Source organism: Notolepis coatsorum (assembly GCF_963971535.1).
Source record: "Notolepis coatsorum genome assembly, chromosome: 2".
NCBI classification, from domain to species: Eukaryota; Metazoa; Chordata; class Actinopteri; order Aulopiformes; family Paralepididae; genus Notolepis; species Notolepis coatsorum.
In genome coordinates this window covers 103332304-103356954 of record NC_140166.1, presented here as the reverse complement: position 1 = coordinate 103356954, position 24651 = coordinate 103332304, and positions in this window count along the sequence as shown.

Genomic DNA, 24651 nt, shown 5'->3' with positions numbered 1-24651 from the left:
CGTGCGCTTGCAATATGTCTTGAGCGCACATGAGACCAAAGTACCAGTCAACTGTTTGTTTGTCATGGTGGCCCTAACAAAGGTAAAGCAATGTCAAAACAACGCCTGTCACATTGGTTGTGCAAGGGCATCGTCCTCTGTTACACCTTGGCTGGACAGGTTCCCCCCGTGGGTATCACACTCGTGGTGTGGCAGCCTCTTCTGCCCTGCTTAGAGGGGTCTTGGTGGAAGACATTTGCGCTGCGGCTGCGGTGGTCCTCCCCGGGTCCTTTAGTCAGGTTCTAGCTGATGGACAGGACTGAAAGCTCTGTCTCTCATGCGGTCCTTAGTGCTGGGACCTCATCGTCATCCCGCTGTTATATATTCATACTGGCCAATCGCGTCTCGCTCTGCCATTATGAGATATCATCTCCAGCACCTACTGTGCGCGTGAAAAATTGCACATGCACCTCACTTGCACGTGACCACGCCTACTCCCGTGCGTGCCTCTACAAGACACAGGAAGTGGTCACGTCCACGCCCTTCCTTATTTTTTTCCATCCATGGATCTGCTATATGCACTTCAACCAGGTGGAACGTTCTTATGAAGCAAAGGGAAAGATTATGCAATGTTGGACTTTCGCCAAAGGTTCGCCAGCCCCCGGACCCTTCTCGGCACGTCCGGATGGAACGTTGGTCCAATACTGAACTTTCCTCGTCTCTTGGCAGTGGACCGATGGACTACGCGCAGCGTTTGGCAGTCGAGCCACGCTGCGCTCAGGTAGGACCGACAACGTCAGGCGTTGGTACTAGCATATTCAATACTACTTGTTGTCTCGTGAGACGACCGGGCGATGTATTAGCGCGGGGGGCTGGGTATTTGGATAAATGTGGTCAACATGACTCGTTGTTGAATGTTTTTCCAATTATCCTGGCGCGCGCAGCTACTGCTAATGCTAATGTTTTTGGGGCGCCGTTCCCATGTGTCCCGCCGGGACTGTCTCCAGTTTTCCCTCCGCTTAAGCATTTCATTGCTGACAGTCAATTGGTGTCTAATGTTGCGGGTTTGAGGCTTATTTACCCTTTACATGGGTGGATGGTCTGACGACAGGGCCCAGGACAGTTGTGCTGTGCTTAGAGAAGCAGGTGGCATCGGCTCTTTGCCCTGGCATGGTAGAACGGTATCCCACCTGGAAGCCGATGCCAGAGGGCGAGTCGGCCCGGCAGTGGGCTGATGAAGCTTATACCGCCGCAGTACAGAATTTAGCAGCAACTAATAGCATTGCTCATTTGGCTGCTTTTCTGTCAAAAATGGTGTCGGGTGGTGGGGCCTTAGGGCCAGCCGAAGTCAAAACCATTGCGCAAGGTTTTGAGGTTATTCAGCTTTTGACCCAGCCGCAAGCTATAACCGCAGGGAGGACTAGGATGCTGTCGACGCTTGTTCACAGGCATCTTTGGTTGGAGCAATCTCCCCTTGAGGAGGAGAGGAGAGTTCTCCTCCTCAGGGCTCCCCTCTCCGCGGATGGACTTTTTGGTCTGTCCACGGAGGTGCGGGCGGTATTTGACCTGGGCACCACGCCGCCCCACACCACGCAGCCAGAGGTGAGAGCACGGCCTCGCCAGCAGCTGCGGCGAGGCCTCGGATAACCTGGACACAAAGAGAACAGGTTGTCACTGTGCCGACAGCCTCGGCGGCCGAGGGATCGGCTATATTAGATGGGCACGCCCTGAAAAACTTTGCCATCTAGCTGTGTCTAGTACGCTCTCCGGTTAATCCCCCCTGCTACACTATGGGACTCAAGGCTCTGATTTGACCCCTTTGGCTGTGGGCCGCGTTCTTTCAGTGAAGCGCAAGCGGCCCCACATATCGCTTCTCATGGAGACAGGGGCTGACACCCAGTTGCTAGCTAGGCCTGGGTCTGTCTATTAGAATGCTGTGCTGTCAGGAGGCTCCCACACCACACTTCCTGCATCTGTGTTTGGTGAGCCTGGTGTTGTATCTGACGACGGAGCAGGGTTCCCTGTATCTAAAAAAAATTGTCAGAGGGGGGACCCTAGGCCCAGGAGGTCGCATCGCGGTTTCCCCCAGCCCCGCCCTCGCCAGGCTGGGTATTACGTTAGTGCCTCCCCCGTCCGGACTTCCAATCCTAGCAGCGTAATTTGGGTGGTAGTAATATCACTACAGTGTCACAATCAGGACTCAAGCCTGCCAGATGAGGAGCAATCAGAGCAGCTGCAAGGGATCACCTCATCAGGCAGGCTCTATATCACCTGGCAGATCCAGTCATCCTGTGTCACAGTGTTAAACTGCCTTCCCAGGTACGACGTCTTGACCTGAAGCTCTGCTACCCGCTCTTGTTGAATTTCCTGTTCTAACCTCCCTCTCTTTTGCCCAAGGACATCCGTTCCAGTGTCAACCAGGACCTCCGTTCCAGCGTGCCCGTCTGGACCGCCTGGTGCTTGACTACGGAGTTCCTGCTATCAACCCCGACACAACCAGTGTCTCCCATCCTCTCATACTGTACGAGGAGTGCACCTACTCAAGGACCATCTCGTACTGCCCAAGGAGGACCCCTGTGCTACCCCCCCAAGAACATTCATCCCCGACTGTTGAACATTCTTACAGTTGTTACTTGTCTGTTTGGGGGGAACTATTAAAACACTCTAAACCACTCCATTCTCTCTCCTCCTGTGTTCGCTATTGGGCTCCACAAGAACACCTTTTCCTCACAGAACACTGCGACCATGACGTTGAACCCAGCGCCACAGGACGCCGGGGAATGGAGCAGGAACATCCAGGCTGCCGTCAGCGGACACGCCATTCTGGTAAATAAACACACACAACTACTGGAGGAAGCCATGTCCTAGCTTCGCACCCTCACGCTCAGCTCCATGGAGCGAGACAAACAATTCGAACAATTCACTGCATATGTGGCATCCCAGCTAGTCGTTCCCCCCGTTGTCTCTCCACCCGTGGTGTCTCCACCTGTTGCATCCCAGTACAGGGAGCCCCACGTACCCGTGCCAGAGCGTTACAACGGAAACATTGCCAAGTGTCGTGCCTTTCTCTACCAATGCGATTTAGTATTTGGGCAACAACCACTAACTTACCAGAGCGACAAATCCAAGATCTCCTACCTGTCTGGTTTCCTCACGGGTCCTGCGTTAGAATGGGCAACCGCCCTCCACTTCAGTAATTCCCCTCTCTGCGATTCGTACTCCAATTACATCGGCGACATGCGAAAGGTTTTCGACCATCCCCCCGGTGGTTCAGATAGAACGGCTGCTTTATTCACCATCCGCCAAGGACACCGCAGCGTGAGCGAGTATGCTATTGACTTCCGTATCCTGGCAGCTGGTTCCCAGTGGACCGACGAGCCATTACTAGGGGCTTTCCGCCAGGGCCTCAGCGAAGTCCTAAAAGACGAATTGGCGTCTAAAGAGAAGCCCACTTCCCTTTGATTAACTTGGCCAGAGATTTGGACGCGCGTCTTCGGGAGCGCCGCCGTGAAAAAGCCAGCACCGTCAACAGTGTGTGCCGCTGCAGAGCCGCAGAGCTGCAGATCCGGAGCACACCGTTAACAGTGTGCCGCCGCAGAGCAGACGACTCGGAGCCTATGGAACTCGACCGTTCTCGTCTCCCTCTCCGCGAACGCCGTCACAGACTCAGGTCAGGGGCATGTCTGTACTGAGGGCAACTAGGCCACTCCATCGCTTCATGTTCGGTTCGCCCAAACGACGAGGCTCGACAGTGACGCTGGGCGCATGCACAAGCCTTACATTTGTTCCCAGCTCCGGTCCGAATATGCAATTCAGTGCCACGCTCTACCACAACGGTCAATCACTCCCTCTGTCCACGCTGGTCGACTCGGGCGCAGACGAAAACCTCAGTGTCCCACTACCACATTGCCACTGACGCCTTGCCAATCCCCCGCGATGCTCAAGGCCTAAACGGGAGGTTGCTCTCGCAAATAACCCGCCACACCACGCCTCTCCGCCTTCAACTCTCCGGTAATCATAGCGAGGAGATCCGTTTCCACGCCATTGAATCCCCCCATAATCCCATCGTGCTAGGCATGAGCTACACAACCCTGTAATAAATTGGCCAACGGGCTCAGTCACGAGCTGGAGTGCTCACTGCCACGCTTCTTGTCTACGGTCGGTGCGGTCGCCACTGGCAGCCGCAGCTTCTCCCGTTCCCAACGAACCTATTGACCTTTCGACTGTTCCTCCAATTTATCACGACCTAGAGGCTGTGTTTAGTAAACAACAGGCTCTCTCCCTGCCACCTCATCGCCAGTACGACTGTGCTATTGCTTTGCTCCCGGGAGCCCTGCTCCCCGCTAGTCGCCTGTTTAACCTCTCACGCCCAGAGAGAGAGTCTATGGAGAAATACGTCCACGAGTCCCTGGCCTCGGGCATTATTACCCCCTCTTCCTCTCCTGTCGGCGCAGGATTATTTTTTGTGTCCAAAAAGGATGGCTCCCTTCGCCCCTGTATCGACTACCGGGGTCTCAACAACATCACGGTCAAGAAGAAGTACCCCCTGCCATTGATTAACTCTGCTTTCGAACCCCTGCAAGGTGCCACCATTTTCTCGAAGTTGGACCTCAGACATGCCTATCACCTTGTCCGCGTCCGGGAGGGAGACGAATGGAAGACGGCCTTTAAGACCCCGCTCGGACACTTCGAGTACAAGGTAATGCCTTTTGGGTTGACCAACACCCCTGCTGTCTTCCAGGCCCTTGTCAACGACGTTCTCCGTGATGTCCTTAACTGCTCTGTCTTTGTTTATCTGGACGACATCCTGATTTTCTCCCGCTCTATGGAAGAGCACATCCAGCATGTCCGCCGGGTCCTCCAACGCCTGCTGGAGAACAAGCTGTTCGTCAAGGCGGAGAAGTGTGAGTTCCACGTCTCCTCCATCGGGTTCCTCGGCTACATCATCGAGGGCGGCAAGATCCGGGCGGATCCCGAGAAGATCAAGGCGGTGACCGACTGGCCCCGTCCCACCAACGTCAAGCAGCTCCAGCGCTTCCTGGGGTTTGCCAACTTCTACCGACGTTTCATCAGGGACTACAGCCGGGTCGCTGCACCCCTCACCCAACTCACCTTGCCTTCCGTGCCCTTCGTCTGGTCAGACAGAGTGGACTCCGCCTTCGCCGAGCTGCGCCAACGCTTCACCTCCACGCCCATCCTCGTCCAGCCGGACACGTCCCGCCAGTTCGTGGTGGAGGTGGACGCCTCGAGTACAGGGTAGGGGCGGCCCTTTCCCAACGCTCCACTCTCGACCAGAGACTGCATCCCTGCGCCTTCTTCTCTCGCCGCCTGACCCCGGCGGAGGTCAATTACGAACCTGGAGAATCGGGAACCTGGAGCTCCTGGCAGTCAAACTGGCCCTGGAGGAATGGAGGCACTGGCTGGAGGGATCGGAGACCCCTTCCTGGTCTGGACTGACCACAAGAACCTCGCCTACATCCAGACGGCCAAGCGCCTGAACTCCCGCTAGGCACGCTGGGCACTGTTCTTCACCAGGTTCAATTTCACCCTGACCTACAGGCCTGGCTCCAAGAACGGACGCCCTCTCCAGGCAGTTTGTCCCCGAAGAGGGTTCCGCGCTATCCCGGACACTATCCTCCCCTCCTCCTACCTGGTGGCCGCCGCCACCTGGGAGATCCAGTCCGTCGTCCGGGAGGCCCAGCACGTCCAGCTTGATCCAGGTAACGGTCCACCTAACCGGCTTTTTGTCCCCGACCTTGTCCGCTCCCAGGTGCTCCAGTGGGTCCACGCTTCTCGGTTCGCCTGTCATCCTAGGATCAACCGTACCCTGTCCCTGCTGAAGCAGCACTTCTGGTGGGTCACCATGAGGGAGGACACCCGCGACTTCGTCCTGGCGTGTACCGTCTGTGCTCGTGGGAAGGCTTCCCACCAACCACCTGCCGGGCTCCTCCGGCCGCTCCCTGTTCCTGGTCGGCCCTGGTTGCACGTTGCCCTGGACTTCGTCACCGGCCTGCCTCCCTCACACGGTAACACAGTCATTCTCACCATCGTGGACCGTTTCTCGAAGGCCGTGCATTTTGTTGCTCTCCCCAAACTCCCCTCTGCTTCAGAAACCGCGGACCTGATGGTGCTCCACGTCTTCCGTCTCCACGGGATCCCGGTGGACATCGTCTCCGACAGGGGCCCGCAGTTTATCTCCCAGGTATGGAAGGCCTTCTGCCGGGCCCTAGGGGCCACGGTCAGCCTCTCCTCCGGGTTCCACCCGCAGACCAATGGTCAGTCGGAGCGGGCCAACCAGGACCTGGGATCCGCCCTCCGCTGCGTGACCACCCGGGACCCCTCTGACTGGAGTACATTCCTGCCGTGGATCGAGTACGCCCAAAACTCGCTGTCCTCCGTGGCCACAGGTCAGTCTCCCTTTGAGTCCTCCCTGGGCTACCAACCCACACTGTTCCCTGCACAGGAAGAGGAGATCGCCGTGCCTTCGGTGCAGGACCACCTTCGCCGCTGCAGGAGGATATGGGGAGACACGAGGGCCGCGCTGCTCCGCACCGCCGAGCAGAACCGTTGCTTCGCCGACCGCCACCGGACTCCGGCTCCCGACTACCAACCAGGTCAGATGGTTTGGCTCTCGTCCCGAGACCTGCCACTCAAGTCATTATCCCGCAAACTCACCCCTCGTTTTGTTGGTCCGTATAAAATCCTGTCCATTATCAACCCCTCGGTCGTTAAGCTCCAGCTCCACGCCATCATGCGCATTCACCCCTTCTTCCATGTGTCGCAGCTGAAGCCGGTTCTCTCCAGTCCCCTGTCTCCTCCTGCTCCGGAGCCTCCCCCTCTGCTGATCATCGATGACTACCTGGCCTACATCGTCCACCAGCTGCTGGACGTGCGTCCTCTGGGTCGTGGATATCAATATCTCGTGGACTGAGAGGGCTACGGCCCGGAGGAGCGCAGCTGGGTCTCCCGAGGGATGATCCTGGACCCTGCAATCGTCCGGGACTTCCATCGCCGTCACCCGGACAAGCCTGGAGAGCCGCCAGGAGGCGCCCGTCGAGGGGGGGGTCCTGTCACGATCAGGACTCAAGCCTGCCAGATGAGGAGCAATCAGCGCAGCTGCAAGGGATCACCTCATCAGGCAGGCTCTATATCACCTGGCAGATCCAGTCATCCTGTGTCGCAGTGTTAAACTGCCTTCCCAGGTATGACGTCTCGACCTGAAGCTCTGCTACCCGCTCTTGTTGAATCCCCTTTTCTAACCTCCCTCTCTTGTGCCCAAGGACATCCGTTCCAGTGTCAACCAGGACCTCCGTTCCAGCGTGCCCGTCTGGACCCCCTGGTGCTTGACTACGGAGTACCTGCTATCAACCCCGACACAACCAGTGTCTCCCATCCTCTCATACTGCACGCGGAGTGCACCTACTCAAGGACCATCTCGTACTGCCCAAGGAGGACCCCTGTGCTACCCCCCCAAGAACATTCATCCCCGACTGTTGAACATTCTTACAGTTGTTACTTGTCTGTTTGGGGGGAACTATTAAAACATCCTAAACCGCTCCATTCTCTCTCCTCCTGTGTTCGCTATTGGGCTCCACAAGAACCCCTTTTCCTCACATACAGGGCTACGGTGTGTAGGGACTCACCCTATCGGGCAGTGTGGGGACCACACACCATGCATGGGTTGCTGCAGAGCAGGCTGTCCCCAGCAAGCTAAGCTGGGAAGATGCTTAGCGGGGGAGCCTCTTTCACCGGGGGTGATTGTCGCTCCCCCCGTATCAGACCGCCCCTTTCTGTCGGGGTCCCCCCTTGGGTGTGATTCCCTCGTTGGTAGAGTCAGGGTGCGATATCCCGACTCCGCGAGACACCCTTCTCGCGCGGTTAGCGAGACCAGGGTTGACAATTACACAGCGGGAGGGACCGGGCCACCTATCTACGATTCCTAGCGGACCAGCGCCAGTTGGCTGCGGGGGTGCTTTGGGATTATCACCACATATGGTTACAAGAGTGCCATATGTCGGTGTGGATGGAGAGAACACTGAGGGCGGGGCTTGTGTTGCAGTTTGCACACCCCCACCCTCCGTTTTCGGGTTTGGTACAGACTCTATTGTCAGGGTCCACGGCAGTGACAGCCCTGGCCGAAGAGATTCGTTCTCTGATGGCAAAGCAGGCCGCCGTCATGGTCCCAAGGGAGGATGCGATGAGTGGCGTTTAATCCCGGTATTTTCTGGTGCCCAAGAAATCGGGAGGTGTCAGACCCATACTGGGTCTGTCTGCGTTCAATCGGTTGATTGTGGAGAGAAGGTTCAGAATGTTGACCGTCAAACACATGTTAAGCGCTGTCAGAGTGGGAGACTGGTTCACCTCCATAGACCTGAAGTATGCGTATTTTCACATCCCGATCTACCCTCCTCACAGGAGATTCCTACGCTTCCTGTTTCAGGGCTTAGCGTACGAGTACCAGAGGCTGCCGTTCGGCTACATTCACCAAGTGCGTGGAGACCGTGCTGGGACCTCTGCGTCGTCAGGGGATACAAATTTTATTCTACCTCGACGACATTCTGGTCCTTAGCCGGGTCTCCAGGTATCATACCAGGCAGGTGGTGGAATTCCTCACCAGTCTGGGTTTTGCTGTGAACTGGAAGAAGAGTACCCCTCTTCCCAGTCAACAGGTGGAGTACTTGGGCTTGATTCTAAGCTCAAGGTCTATGAGGGCAACCCTCTCAGAGCGGCGGCGAGAGGATATTCTCGGCACGCTCGGGAGGTTCCGTCCTGGCAGGATGGTTACGGCCCTGTCCGTGATGCGCCTGCTTGGTATGATGGCATCTGCTCAACCTGTGGTCCCTCTTGGCCTCCTCTTCATGAGGAGGATACAGAGGTGGTTTTTCAGTACGAAAATAGACCCTGTGAGAGGCAAGTGGAAGCAGCTGAAGGTTCCCATGTCAGTACCTGGGGCCCTCACCAGCGGGGTCCCCATGGGCAGCAGGCTATCACACGTCACAGTCTTCACCAGCGCCTCCCTCACGGGATGAGGGGGGACGTGTCAGACCGACGCAGTAGGGGGCAGCTGGCAGGACCATGCTGCCCGGTCTGCACTACATATCAATGTGTTGGAATTGAAGGCAGTGCTTCTAGTCCTCAAGCAGCTCTGCCACCTTTTGGTGGGCGAGCATGTTTTGATCAGGACGGACAACACGACGTCAGTGTCGTATATCAACAGACAGGGAGGAGTACGCTCCCCCCGCTTACACCGGGCGGCGGTCGAACTCTGGCTATAGGCATCTCTCAATCTGCGCAGCCTGAGGGCTCTCCACATCCCCGGCAGGGAGAATGTGGGTGCAGATGTGATGCCGCGGGGCGGTCCTCACCCGGACGAGTGGGGACTACATCCAGACATAGTCAGACAGATCTGGGACCGATTCGGGGAGGCCGCGGTGGACCTGTGTGTGAGCAGCCAGTCCCACCAGTGCCTCTTGTGGTTCTCGGTCGGTCGGAAGGACAACCCCTCTCTGGGAGTGGATGCCTTCTCGATCTCTGACAATACAATTAATCAAATCTAATGTCTGTGATGTTCTGAAAACAAATTCAAATTGGCCCATGTTCAAGATTTAGTTTTTAAAGTCTATCATCTAATGAATGCTTCATACATAAGAATGATAAATAGCCTAACATTTTGTATAAAGGGGGTATAAGGAATGGATATCTATGAATCATATTCCTGGATTTGGTGCATCAGTGAAAGCTGCTCTTAGTGCAGTAATGTGGGAGAGAAGAGGCGGCGAGCTGTGCATCTCAGGTTCTGAAATAGGTATTGTTGTATCTCTCTTAATGATACACTGTACTATGTACTATCGTTGTTGTCAGATCAGCAATATACTCTTGTGAAGAATGGGATGTTCAGACATGCGCTCCTGACTTTCTTGCAAGTTTATTAAAAAAAAGCACACAATGACTGCTTCTTAAAAACACTTGCTGTTGCTCAAAAACACTGGATGTTTACAATAATTCAAGGTTTGCATCGGCGTTCTCCAAACTAATCCAACAAGAATGTCCGCTGATCATATCCCGTCATTGGCAACGTAGATATAGCTTATTCTTTACCGATGGGGCAGACCATCCGACCAATCTTCTTCTTTTTCATCATCATCATCATCATCATCATCATCATCATCATCATCATCATCATCATCATCATCATCATCATCATCATCATCATCTCTTTTAACTCTCCTCTAGTGTCTTGATGGCCCTGTATTTGTAGCAGGCCAGGGTCCAGCTGATGACATCACATCTAGTGACATCATAACAGGTTTTCCTCCAATCCACAAGCAGTTAGTTTTCAGTTTGAAAATGTAGGCGTGGCTTAAGGCTACCTGTCCTGCTGAAGAGAGTATGTCTTTACAACTCATTTTAAGACTAAAACATTGTTACTATTACATTTACAACACATGATATATGAATATTAAAGTACTTCTCTCAAAGACACATATTTCAACATAACACATTAACTGTTTTGTCCCAGAGTAAATCACAAAGCTGATATTCACATGATATATTTCCAGTTCAGTGTATGTATACGGCATTTCATATTATTTGACTTATTCAACTTGTTTACCTGGATTCATTAAAGTCTTAAACCATGCTTTTCTAAATAATCACCTTAAATGATATGAATTCAACCAGTTACCATGGATACTAGAACTAGAAAATTTGTTTACACAACAGTCTTGTACCTTAGTAAAATAATCCTGTACATTTGGCTATAAACCACTCCATGTTTACTATCAAAATGTTTCCCAGGTTAAACACCTCATTTCAATAATAATTGTACTTTAATCTGGTTTAAATTGAATATGGAAAAATACATTTCTAATGTCCTAAATTCTAAGTATTATCTCCTCCTGTGGTTAGGGTTCCACAGCAGAAGTTGGAGCTCTTCATACCTCTGTGAGAAACAGCTGATGAGGGGTCCTACTAATCACCCCAAAGTACCAGAAAATACCAGAAAATACCAGAAACTACCCCAAAATACCCCAAAGTATACCCCAAAATACCAGAAACTACCCCAAAATACCCCAAAATACCAGAAAATACCAGAAAATACCAGAAACTACCCCAGAATACCCCAAAGTATACCCCAAAATACCAGAAACTACCCCAAAATACCCCAAAATACCAGAAAATATCAGAAAATACGCCAAAATACCCCAAAATACCACAAAATACCAGAAAATACCCCAAAATACACCAAAGTATACCCCAAAATACCAGAAACTACCCCAAAATACCCCAAAGTATACCCCAAAATACCCCAAAGTATACCCCAAAATACCAGAAACTACCCCAAAATACCAGAAAATATCAGGAAATACCCCGAAATACCCCAAAATACCCCAAAGTTTACCCCAAAATACTAGAAAATACCAGAAAATACCCCAAAATACCCCAAAATACCCCAAAGTATACCCCAAAATACCAGAGACTACCCAAAAATACCAGAAACTACCCCAAAATACCCCAAAGTATACCCCAAAATACCAGAAACTACCCCAAAATACCAGAAAATACCAGAAAATACCCCAAAATACCCCAAAGTATACCCCAAAATACCAGAAACTACCCCAAAATACCCCAAAATACCAGAAAATACCAGAAACTACCCCAAAATACCCCAAAGTATACCTCAAAATACCAGAAACTACCCCAAAATACCAGAAAATACCAGAAAATACCAGAAACTACCCCAAAATACCCCAAAGTATACCCCCAAATACCAGAAACTACCCAAAAATACCCCAAAATACCAGAAAATACCAGAAGATACCAGAAACTACCCCAAAATACCCCAAAGTATACCCCAAAATACCAGAAACTACCCCAAAATACCAGAAAATACCAGAAAATACCCCAAAATACCCCAAAATACCAGAAAATACCCCAAAATACACCAAAGTATACCCCAAAATACCAGAAACTACCCCAAAATACCCCAAAGTATACCCTAAAATACCCCAAAGTATACCCCAAAATACCAGAAACTACCCCAAAATACCCCAAAATACCAGAAAATACCCCAAAATACCCCAAAATACCCCAAAGTATACCCCAAAATACCAGAGACTACCCAAAAATACCAGAAACTACCCCAAAATACCCCAAAGTATACCCCAAAATACCAGAAACTACCCCAAAATACCCCAAAATACCCCAAAATACCAGAAAATACCAGAAAATACCAGAAAATACCAGAAACTACCCCAAAATACCCCAAAGTATACCCCAAAATACCAGAAACTACCCCAAAATACCAGAAGATACCAGAAAATACCAGAAACTACCCCAAAATACCCCAAAGTATACCCCAAAATACCAGAAACTACCCCAAAATACCCCGAAATACCAGGAAATACCAGAAACTAACAGAAACTACCCCAAAATACCCCCAAAGTATACCCCAAAATACCAGAAACTACCCCAAAATACCCCAAAATACCAGAAGATACCAGAAAATACCAGAAACTACCCCAAAATACCCCAAAATACCAGAAAATACCAGAAAATACCAGAAACTACCCCAAAATACACCCCAAAATACCAGAAACTACCCCAAAATACCAGAAAATACAGGAAAATACCAGAAACTACCCCAAAATACCCCAAAGTATACCCCAAAATACCAGAAAATACCAGAAAATACCCCAAAATACCCCAAAATACCCCAAAATACCAGAAACTACCCCAAAATACCCCAAAGTATACCCCAAAATACCAGAAACGACCCCAAAATACCCCAAAGTATACCCCAAAATACCAGAAACTACCCCAAACTACCCCAAAATACCAGAAAATACCAGAAAATACCCCAAAATACCCCAAAATACCCCAAAATACCAGAAGATACCAGAAACTACCCCAAAATACCCCAAAGTGTACCCCAAAATACCAGAAACTACCCCAAAATACCAGAAAATACCAGAAAATACCCCAAAAGACCCCAAAGTATACCCCAAAATACCAGAAACTACCCCAAACTACCCCAAAATACCAGAAAATACCAGAAAATACCCCAAAATACCCCAAAATACCCCAAAATACCCCAAAATACCAGAAGATACCAGAAACTACCCCAAAATACCCCAAAGTGTACCCCAAAATACCAGAAACTACCCCAAAATACCAGAAAATACCAGAAAATACCCCATACCCCATACTGGAGCGCAACAGTAAGAAGCATTTTGTACAAAAGTATTCTGTACTTCTGTATGACAACTATTAAAGAAACTTGAAACTTGAAAACAAAAGACCCCAAAGTATACCCCAAAATACCAGAAACTACCCCAAGTTATTACACTAAACTTAATTTCATGAGGAGGATAACATGGATTGAGAGGCCTCCAGGATATTTTCCAGTGAACAGGGCCGACATTGCAGTGTGGGAATATCTAGGCACATTCCCCATAACACTCAGTTATCATGCAAATGCTTAGAAAAATCCATCTCAGTTTATCAGAACACAAACAGAGGTGACTGAAAGAGTGGCTCAGGCGGTACAAACCCAGACACCTTGTGATGTATACGCACAGTTAGTTATGGAAGATGAGGAAAATGCACCTCGAGATTTAAAACAAGTCAGGAACATAAAACATCAAGTATCAAAAGACCAGAGGCCTTCTGGTAATCGAACCAATACTGCTGATGAGCTTCAGACAGTTCTGAATATGTTGCAGGAAAATCATTATGTTCAGCAAATAATTTCTAGGAAGGGAAAACCACCTTGTGTCATCCTTTACTTTGATGAACAATTAGAAGATGTTAGAAGATTTTGTTGTGGGCAGGATGCTACATCTGTTTTAGGAGTGGATCGCACATTTAATTTGGGGGCTTGCTTCTTAACAGTGACTGTGTTCAAAAACCCCAAACTTTTTAAGAAAGAGACTGGAGAGCCACCATTATTCATTGGGCCACTGTATTTGCACTGGGACGGCAGCTTTGAGACTTACCATGATTTCTTTGCCCATTTGAAATCAAAGTTGTCGGTGGCATATTTAGCAACAGAAATAAATATCAGTGAGGACATAGTTATTGGATCCGATCAGGAACGGGCAATTTTAAAGGCCATAGAGTCTTTGTTTCCTGAAGCGAGTCATATTTTGTGTTCAAAACATATTCGGGATAATGTGAAACATTATCTAACACATAAAGTGGGAATGGACGCAAAAAAGAGAGCAGTACTTGAGAATAAGCTGTTCCATAATGCTAATTCTCTTACCTACTGTAAAAACGAGTATGACTTTTGTGAAAAGGTACTTGAACTTGAAACATATATAGAATCAAATTGCCCAGAGTTCACTACATATTTCTCTAAGTTAATACCTATATTGAAAAAGAAAATAATGGAGACAAAGAACAGAAAGAAATGGATTCCTGATAATTGGACAAATAATAGTTGTGAAGCAATGAATCATGTAATTAAGCTGGCTACTAATTGGAAACCACAAAAGTTACCAGATCTGATATTAAAACTCCAACAAATTTCTCAACTTCAAAATATAGATGTGCGCAGATGCCTTCATGGCCAAGGTAATTATACTTTAAAGCCAGAATTTAAAAGATATGAGGTCCCCAATGTCATATGGGACACTATAACTAAAGATGAGCTATATTTAAAGTTCTTGAAAGTTAAGATGGTACCTAAGGCTAAAACAATAGAATCAAATGATGGTCAGTTGAGCATTCCAGTGGTACCCCAGCTAGCCAAAAAGCCTGGCCAAAAAAGAACGGCAAAAACTTAGCGAACAACTTCAAAAAGAAGAAAAGTGAAGACATAAGTATGTTCACTTCATGCATGCTCATAAGAGATTTGATTTCGTTTTTTATATTTTTTTATATATGTGTTTTTTTTTTTAGATGACACAGAATTTTTTTTTTGTATTTAACCAGGAAGTCCCATTGAGATACAAGATCTCTTTTGCAAGGGAGACCTGGCCAAGATGACAGCAATAACATTTGCAATATATCAGACAGCACCCAGATAGCAAAAGGTGTTAATTCAATGTTGATTTATGGTCACAATGCTTGCTTTTTGGTTAAGGTCGACGATTGATGTTGAATCACCCATTAACCGCTAAAGCAATTGACTATTGTTGAAAACATATCATTGAATCAATATTGTTTTGTGGTTGCATTTTAATGATTGAAATGCCAATATCTAATAAATGTTGAATCAACGGATGCTGTTCAACGTATATGCTGTTTGTCGTCATTACGTTGGCCCGAATTCCCCCCCCCCCAATTTAAACAGACGTACGTCCCAGCATGCAGCTGAGCACTCGATCTCTCAATGTGAACTGCTGTTCAGAACAGCACGTCTGGTTCCCCCCGGATTTGATTCTACTGAGTGCTTTACAGTACGTTTTGGCTATATTACTTTTATCTTAACTGTGTTCTGTGAAAAATAACGTTATTGTGAGTGTGCACCAGTGGATCTTGACGGCGTTGTGCATGTGATATGCTGCAGTTTGGTAGGTAAATATATATATACGTCAACTAAGATAAATATTCATGAATATTCGTAGCGTGTGCTTAATATAACTCTGGAGAGTGTGCAAGTGGAATCGTACGGTTGTTTAAGTTATTTCGATGTAAATATTATAGCGCCAACGATTAGAAATTGCGTGGTCCAATTGCGTGCGTTGGTACTGAATGACGTTGTGCGACTCAGCCAATCAAAAGCATGCTTATTGGGTGAACAGGAAGTAGTCAAGGAAGCATGCGCTAGCTGGCCTAGTAAACACGTGGATCCGTAAATGCAACGTTGCCTACCAGACAACAACGGGACCGCGTGTTTCTTTTTGTATGGCTGTTCAAACTAATTTTACAGTTCTGCTAGCTACATGCAGTATTTAGCGAGCTGGGTTAGCCGGTTAGTTGGCTTTGAATCCCGGCTGCGGCTAGGTAGCCAGCTAGCTAAATGCACCGCGACGGCGGCGCCCATGTTGATAAAGCGCTTCACATAACAAATCGTTTTTTCTTAGAAACTGCTTATTTTTATAACGTGATTTTTTTCTGTGGCTTATCTAAATACTAATTTGATGCTATGACTATGTTTATATCGCTATATGCTTCATCTCCCCTTGCACTCTTTCTAAGTTGGTTAAGGTTAGAGTTTGTCTTAGAGCATGGCGATAGAACGCCAGGTAGTTTGCAGGCTGTTTGAGACTTAATTGTTCTAGCCAAGTAAATACCACAATTTATGTACCATTACATTGACTATATAGTTAGACGTTTGGTTATATACATGGTATTTTCTAATGAACAATATAACAATAATATAATAATGGACTCTCTTGATATTGATCAAAATGTAGAATTATGCAAGCGTTTCACCCTGCACATTGCAATGCAGCACATTAATGTCGACCCTCCTCTCTTTTTTCTTTCTTTTTCCAGAATCACGTACCAGTTTCAAGAAGCCGCACGTTGCAGCAATTGAAGCAAAGACCTGTTCTAGCCAAGTAAATAGCACAATGTATGTACCATTACATTGACTATATAGTTAGACGTTTGGTTATATACATGGTATTTTCTAATGAACAATATAACAATAATATAATAATGGACTCTCTTGATATTGATCAAAATGTAGAATTATGCAAGCGTTTCACCCTGCACATTGCAATGCAGCACATTAATGTCGACCCTCCTCTCTTTTTTCTTTCTTTTTCCAGAATCACGTACCAGTTTCAAGAAGCCGCACGTTGCAGCAATTGAAGCAAAGACCTGTTCTAGCCAAGTAAATAGCACAATTTATGTACCATTACATTGACTACAGCACCTCATCACTATGTCATCTTATTCTTGGGCTAAAAGACGTAGAGTCAACAAATTAGTGAGAGAGACAGAGCAGGCTATCCTCACTGATTATAAGTTAATTGTTGCTGCTAATTCAAGGACAAACCATCACTCTTTAGAGAACACAGATCCTGTCACAGCCTATACTGAGTGCCTGCTCGATTTACCAAAGACAGACTTGCCACTAGATTTAACAACTAGATCAGACTTGCCACTAGATTTATCAACTTCAGACTTGCCACTAAACAGACCACTAACTATCAGTGATCAAAGTGAAAATATTGACTCACCAGGTGAGTCAAATGCACATTTTGAAAGTATAGCTGGGGATGACGAAATTGAACCTGAACATGTCTTTGACAGTGATGAGCATAATGAAGATTTCCTCATGACAAGTTTAAAATATTGGGCAACATCCTATTCAGTCTCTCTGGTTGCACTATCATCTTTGCTGCCTTTTTGAAGATGTTTCACCCCACCCTTCCTAAAGATGGAAGAACATTGCTAGGAACACAAAAACATGTGCCTACCACTAAGATTGAAGGGGGAGAATACTATCATTTTGGTTTAGTCAAAGGGGTGCTTTCACGGTTGGCATGTTTGATTTTACCGGCAACTCTGACAACTCTTAATTTACAGTTTAATATAGATGGTTTACCTTTATTCAAAAGTTCTAAACTTCAGTTTTGGCCCATACTTGGAAGTCTCAAATGTGACTACACAAAGTCCCCATTTGTTGTTGGCATTTTTTGTGGTCTCAGCAAGCCAAAGAGTGTTTTTGAGTACCTAGAGCAGTTTGTCAAAGATCTTCAGAATGTACTGTCTAATGGCATTATTTATAATGACAAGCAATTTGATGTACAGATTTCTTCTTTCATTTGTGATCCCCCGGCTAGAGCTTATATTAAGCAGACCAAGGCATTTAATGGCTATTCTGGTTGTGACAAGTGTTTTCAGGAGGGTGTATGGAGAAATAAAATGACACATTTGTCAGAAACAAAAGTCAGACTTAGGACAGACTCCAGTTTCTCAGACATGGTTGATGAGGCACATCACAATGGGACGAGCCCTTTAACAGGTTTAGTTAAGATGGTTTCTATGTTTCCAACTGATTACATGCATCTCTGTTGTCTCGGAGTTACAAGGAAACTGCTTAATATATGGTTAAAGGGGAAGAATTTGGCAACAAGGGTCCCTTCCAAAACTGTACAAGCCATTTCAGGTAAACTGCTAAAGCTACGTCCCTACATGCCTTGTGAATTTAACCGTAAACCAAGGGAACTGTCAGAGTTAGATCGCTGGAAAGCTACTGAGTTGCGATCCTTCATGTTGTATTGGGGTCCTGTTGTTTTGAAGGATTCCCTCCCCAGTGAGCTGTATGACAACTTCATGTTGTTTTCTGTTGGAATGTACTTGTTGCTGTCCCCTAGTATTTCTGAGGAAATGTTGGCCTTTGCGCACAAGTTGATGGTTTCTTTTGTTGAACACTTTGGGACAGTGTATGGAAGAGGTGAAATTGTGTACAATGTACACCAGCTTATTCATTTGGCTGAGGAATACAGGAAGTTTGGCACTCTAGATAATATCTCAGGATTCCCTTTTGAGAACTATCTTGGACAAATTAAGCATCTTCTACGCAAGCCACATCAGCCTCTACAACAGGTAGTGAAAAGGTTGTCTGAAATTCCACATGTTGGATCCCCATGTCCCACAGATGATCCAATTTTGCGTAATATTCACACTGATGGGCCTGTCCCCCCACAGTTTACTTCTTCACAACAGTACAGGAAGGTCTCCACTCATCGGTTTACTTTGTCCACAAAGAAAGGAGACAATTGTATTGAGGTTGGAGATGGATTTGCATTAGTAGAGAATATTCTTAAATCAGAGGAAGAGGTATATATAATTTACAGAAAGTACAGACACAAACAGCCATACTACATGTATCCCTGTGAATCATCATACATTGGTACATACAAGGTCAGTGGCTTGCAAGAAGATATAGGGATAGGTAAACTTCGCTATATCAAGCGCAAATGTCTTCTCTCTCCAGACGGAGATGGTGCCATTGCAATACCACTACTTCATTTAACAGCATAACCATACTGCCCTACAAAGCTAAAGTGCAGTAACTATATTGACACACTGACTCTAACGTCGGATTTCGGGGCATAACTTACCTCATTAATAAATACACAATTAGTACAATATTACATGTACACAGATAACATGTTTGGCTGGCCAATTGAAACGCTTAAAGGAAAACTCCAACATTTTGTGAAATTAGCTTATTTAACATCTTCCCTGGAGTTGGACAAGAAGATGCATACCTTTTTCGTCTCTCTGCATGCTTTGGGCTTAGGGAACGCCTGGACCGTTAGCCTAGCTTAACTTCATCACTGGAAGTGGGGCAGACATCTAGCCTAGTTCACTACAGTCAGGAAATATACTCCAAATACAACTCCCAAACGTTCCTGTAAACATGTTGTGACCTGTGTGTTTACCCCGTCTCCCAGTCACACAAGTCACACGAGTCTCCCAGTCACATGAGTCTCGTGTGACTGGGAGACTTTTGTGACTTGGAGACTTGTGTGACTTGTGTGACTTGGAGACTTGTGTGACTTGTGTGACTTGGACTTGTGTGACTTGTGTGACTTGTGTGACTTGGAGACTTGTGTGACTTGGAGACTTGTGTGACTTGTGTGACTTGGACTTGTGTGACTTGTGTGACTTGTGTGACTTGTGTGACTTGTGTGACTTGTGTGACTTGTGTGACTTGGAGACTTGTGTGACTTGTGTGACTTGGACTTGTGTGACTTGTGTGACTTGTGTGACTTGTGTGACTTGGAGACTTGTGTGACTCGTGTGACTTGGAGACTTGGACTTGTGTGACTTGTGTGACTTGGACTTGTGTGACTTGTGTGACTTGGAGACTTGTGTGACTTGGAGACTTGTGTGACTTGTGTGACTTGGAGACTTGTGTGACTTGTGTGACTTGTGTGACTTGGAGACTTGTGTGACTCGTGTGACTTGGAGACTTGGACTTGTGTGACTTGTGTGACTTGGACTTGTGTGACTTGTGTGACTTGGAGACTTGTGTGACTTGGAGACTTGTGTGACTTGTGTGACTTGGAGACTTGTGGGACTTGTGTGACTTGGACTTGTGTGACTTGTGTGACTTGGAGACTTGTGTGACTTGGAGACTTGTGTGACTTGTGTGACTTGGAGACTTGTGGGACTTGTGTGACTTGGACTTGTGTGACTTGTGTGACTTGGAGACTTGGACTTGTGTGACTTGTGACTTGGAGACTTGTGTGACTCATGTGACTTGGAGACTTGTGTGACTGGGAGACTTGTGTGACTTGGAGACTTGTGTGACTTGTGTGACTGGGAGACGTGGTAAATACACAGGTCACAACATGTTTACGGGAACGTTTGGGAGTTGTATTTTGATTGTATTTGGAGTATATTTCCTGACTGTAGTGAACTAGGTTAGATGTCTGCCCCACTTCCAGTGATGAAGTTAAGCTAGGCTAACTGTCCAGGCATTCCCTAAGCCCAATGCATGCAGAGAGACGAAAAAGGTATGTATCTTCTTATAACTCCAGGGAAGATGTCAAATAAGCTAATTTCACAAAATGTTGGAGTTTTCCTTTAAATGCTTCAAAAATGCAATGTGTGTAGTGCACTTTGGCTTTGTAGGACGGTATGGGAATGGCTTGTAAGGAGAGATCATTATGAGTACCGTAAATTCTCATTTCAGCCCTTTGAAGATGAATGGTGAGGTGGTGCTGTGGTCAGTTGTACAGTTCCCAAATGGTGGGACAGCAGTAGTTCTAGAGAGCTGGTTCGACCTATTCTATTATTATTAGTCTATTATGTATAGTGTATCGTGCGGCTACCGTTCTACAGTGACCAGCATTACCAACGTTTCCTCGTACCAGCTAGTGTGCTTATCCAGGCTGGGCTGCTTACCCTGGCGCTTTCACCCGAGGAGCCCTAGACGAGGACCGTGTGGATATGTACACTGGATAACCTACACCGACGACTACAGACAAAAATAAGGCTGGTACTATAGATTATTCACCTTACGTATAAATACGTTTCAGGTGGATACAGCAGTTAGTTACCCCAATAAGTTGAAGCCTTCACCACGATACAACGTGCTGTGAAGTGTGCCCGTTTTGCCCCAAAATAGAGCCTTGAGACCGCGTGCAAATTGATAGCTGAAGTGTCAGAGTTTAAAGCTGTATCGTTGAGTTCGACCTATTCTATTATTATTAGTCTATTATGTATAGTGTATCGTGCGGCTACCGTTCTACAGTGACCAGCATTACCAACGTTTCCTCGTACCAGCTAGTGTGCTTATCCAGGCTGGGCTGCTTACCCTGGCGCTTTCACCCGAGGAGCCCTAGACGAGGACCGTGTGGATATGTACACTGGATAACCTACACCGACGACTACAGACAGAAATAAGGCTGGATTATATTAGTTTAGGACGGTATGGGAATGGCTTGTAAGGAGAGATCATTATGAGTACCGTAAATTCTCATTTCAGCCCTTTGAAGATGAATGGTGAGGTGGTGCTGTGGTCAGTTGTACAGTTCCCAAATGGTGGGACAGCAGTAGTTCTAGGGAGCTGGTTTAATGCTAAAGACCAGACTGTGTTATGGCCCCCTAAACACATAAAGCTCACAAAAGCCCTTCGAGATGGACTGCAACCAGATGATAAATGGATCACCTATAAGGATGTACGTGAGCTTACTACGTGTGGTGAGTATTTCGTGCAACACATACACAAAAAGTGAGGACGCAAATTGTGACGATGCACATATGATAAGAGGTACATATATTTTTTCGTTAAACACTGGACTGCAGATATGTTAATTGTCATTTTCTCTCTGCTCTTTCCAGAGACCCATGATGAGGCCAAAAAACGAGAGACCAAGTACACCTCAACTATGTGTCCAACCTCTGAAATTGAATCTGAGGACGAAGGAGATCTCCGCCAAAAAAGAAGATCCAGGTACAGTGTTCACTTTGTTAAAGGGACAACTCTCCCTAGGGTGTTGTAAATAATGGCACTGCTGTTGTAGTTGCAAGTAGTGCTAAAAGGATAACACACAGTGGCCTGAGGGCCTATGTATTCAGACTTTAGCCTTGACTAATAAACGTAGTATCATAACTACATTTATTTATATGTGTGTATATATATACTTTTTTTTAGGCCAAATCAGCAGTATGTGCACTCGGACTCTGACTCGAGTGGCGACGCCAAAAGAAAACGTTTTGCCAAAGCACCTGATGTGGGTTTCCCAGGTATTGATGCAATGCATTTATTTTATATAGGCACTTTGGAAATGGCTACAGTTAATAATAATAATAAACAGTTAAACAAATTAGTCTGACCATGTACCGACAAATTGAGCATTTTAATTTGATTGGACTTCTGCATTTCTTGCAGTTATTCTATAGTTGGCCCAAAATATATACATTGTGAATAACATGCCAACTAAAATATGTTGTAGGACAGACTCCAAAATCGAGCCGGTCTCGTAAGGCGCTAAGATACGTCAACCCTCCAGTTGTTGGCCAAGACCCTACAATGAATGGTATGTTGCTATGCATGTTAAAATGCCAACTAGATGACTGTTTAAACATGATTTGTAGCATCTTCAATTCTCACCCTGGCTTACCTTTTTTAGATTCTTTGGATGGTGGCAGGATCTACAGCTATTTAGATTCGTTGCAGACTCCTGATCCAAATAACAGTAAGTGAACCCATATCTGTGTTCTTGTGAGGAGATGGCTGGCAGGTCGCTGGCATCATGCATGCAACAGAATACATGTTTACAATGTGCATGCCAGCCCACTACAAAAATTCAAAGCCTTCACAACTTGCAAGCAATGTCACAATAAAAATGTGTAGTTGTACATAATGCTTTTATATTGAGCACAATTTCCACCATGTTTGAGTCGCAACTTATTTTACATTTCCCCTTTGTAGATCTGGTTACTAGCAACTACCGGCAATCGCTAACTCAACATAATGGTGAGTTATCAAGCAATCTCATAACATAATATTCTGGCATGTTTAAAATATCTGTATTGTCTCGCATTGTCTTTGATATTTTTATTAAAGTAGTATTTGGCAGTGCACGTGAAATCAGCTGAATGGAAATCAAACATTTTCTCACATGGGGGATTACAATAGCGTCATTTGCTAATAACTTTGTGTATTTCCTACTGTGTTTCAGCCGAGATGCCAGGATTTGATATTGTTCAGTATCACCAGCAGCAGCAGGCCTCACATGTCCAGCAGCTGCAAGATCGACAAAGTGCAAGTAGTGGTATGATACTGTACTCTTTCAGTAACAGTGTTTTGAGAGACGGGGATACAACTCCTTACACCCCTTCCTGACATAGAGCGACGCGAGCGAGCGAGAAAAAGTGATTAAAATGTATTCGTTTCAATCAGACTATCCTGACCTGCCGCGAGCGACAGTGAACTGAGCAGCGATGTCGTTCACCCCTCAAATATTCGCTCGCTGTGTCTCTAGTTGAGCGATTACGCGGCCGAGTCCTGCCCCTAAACACTTTTTATTGGTCGAGAATCCAGGTAACACACACTCGGACACGCGCTGCGTCATATCAGGACAGTGTCGTGTGCGATTTCGTCTCCAGTTCGCTCGCTTGCTGCCTGTCAGGAACCGGTGTTAGTGATTGTGACATGTATGTTAATTTGACTGACAAGTCAGATTTTGTATTTTTAAATATAATGATTTGTTTCTACAGGGATGTCGGGATGCAGCTCGGGGCAATACTACAGTCCCCCTGGTCTCTCACAACATGCACAAAATGGTATGCCATTTTAGAGGGAACTACCACCAGTTTGATCCAATGCAGTCAAACTAGTGAAATATATAACTATGATTTTGTTTCTACAGCGATGTCAGGACACAGCTCAGGGCAATCTGGTGTTTCACAGCATAGACAGATGGCCGGCGATGACGGGCAGCTTATGAAAGGCAAGTCTATTGGACATGGTGTAATTCCTCGTGTGATTTGCTGCTTATTTTTATTTCTCACTTAATGATTTTAACTCTTCTTCTGAAGACCTTACCATCCAGAAGATGAATTCAATGCTTGCTGAATTACTTGTCGTGGTGAAGGATCTATCCAGAGATGTGCAGTTCATCAAGACCGAGTTGGCTGAGGGCAACATATCTGGTGGGACCAGGGGACACGGGGTGGCCACCACAACCACTATGCTCCCCTTCCAGCTGCCAATCGCCAGTGAACAAGACTTCAATGAGGCAGAATCATTACTGATGGAGCAATCAGTCCGTCAAAAGATGGTAATTTATTGAACTGCATTCATTTATCAAATGTAGATTGTTTCAGTGTGGTCTTGTTCAGGGGAAAAATGTGTTTAGCACTTTCTAGTTCAAAACGTGTTAGAGCTTGTATATCTGCTATTTATGAAACGTTTTGAAATTGTTCAAATATACCGTTTACATATGGACAGGAGGGTTAATGTGGTTAAACCTAATGACTGGCATGGGCTGACAAGTTGGTTGCTCTGTGTTCATAAAATAAACGTTATGCTGTTTCTAACGCAGGGCCTTCATTTTCTTCTCTCTGATTTAGATTTCTCGCCTGGCTTTGGTAGGAGGCACCAATTCAGAGAACCTGATCAGACTGATGTTGAAAACTGCTATGACCAACGCCCTGGCCAGTGGGTTCAACTGGGCTGGAAAGAAAGACAAGCGTTGTTCAGAAAGCAAGAAGCCATTCAAGCACACCACACTACAAGCCTGCATG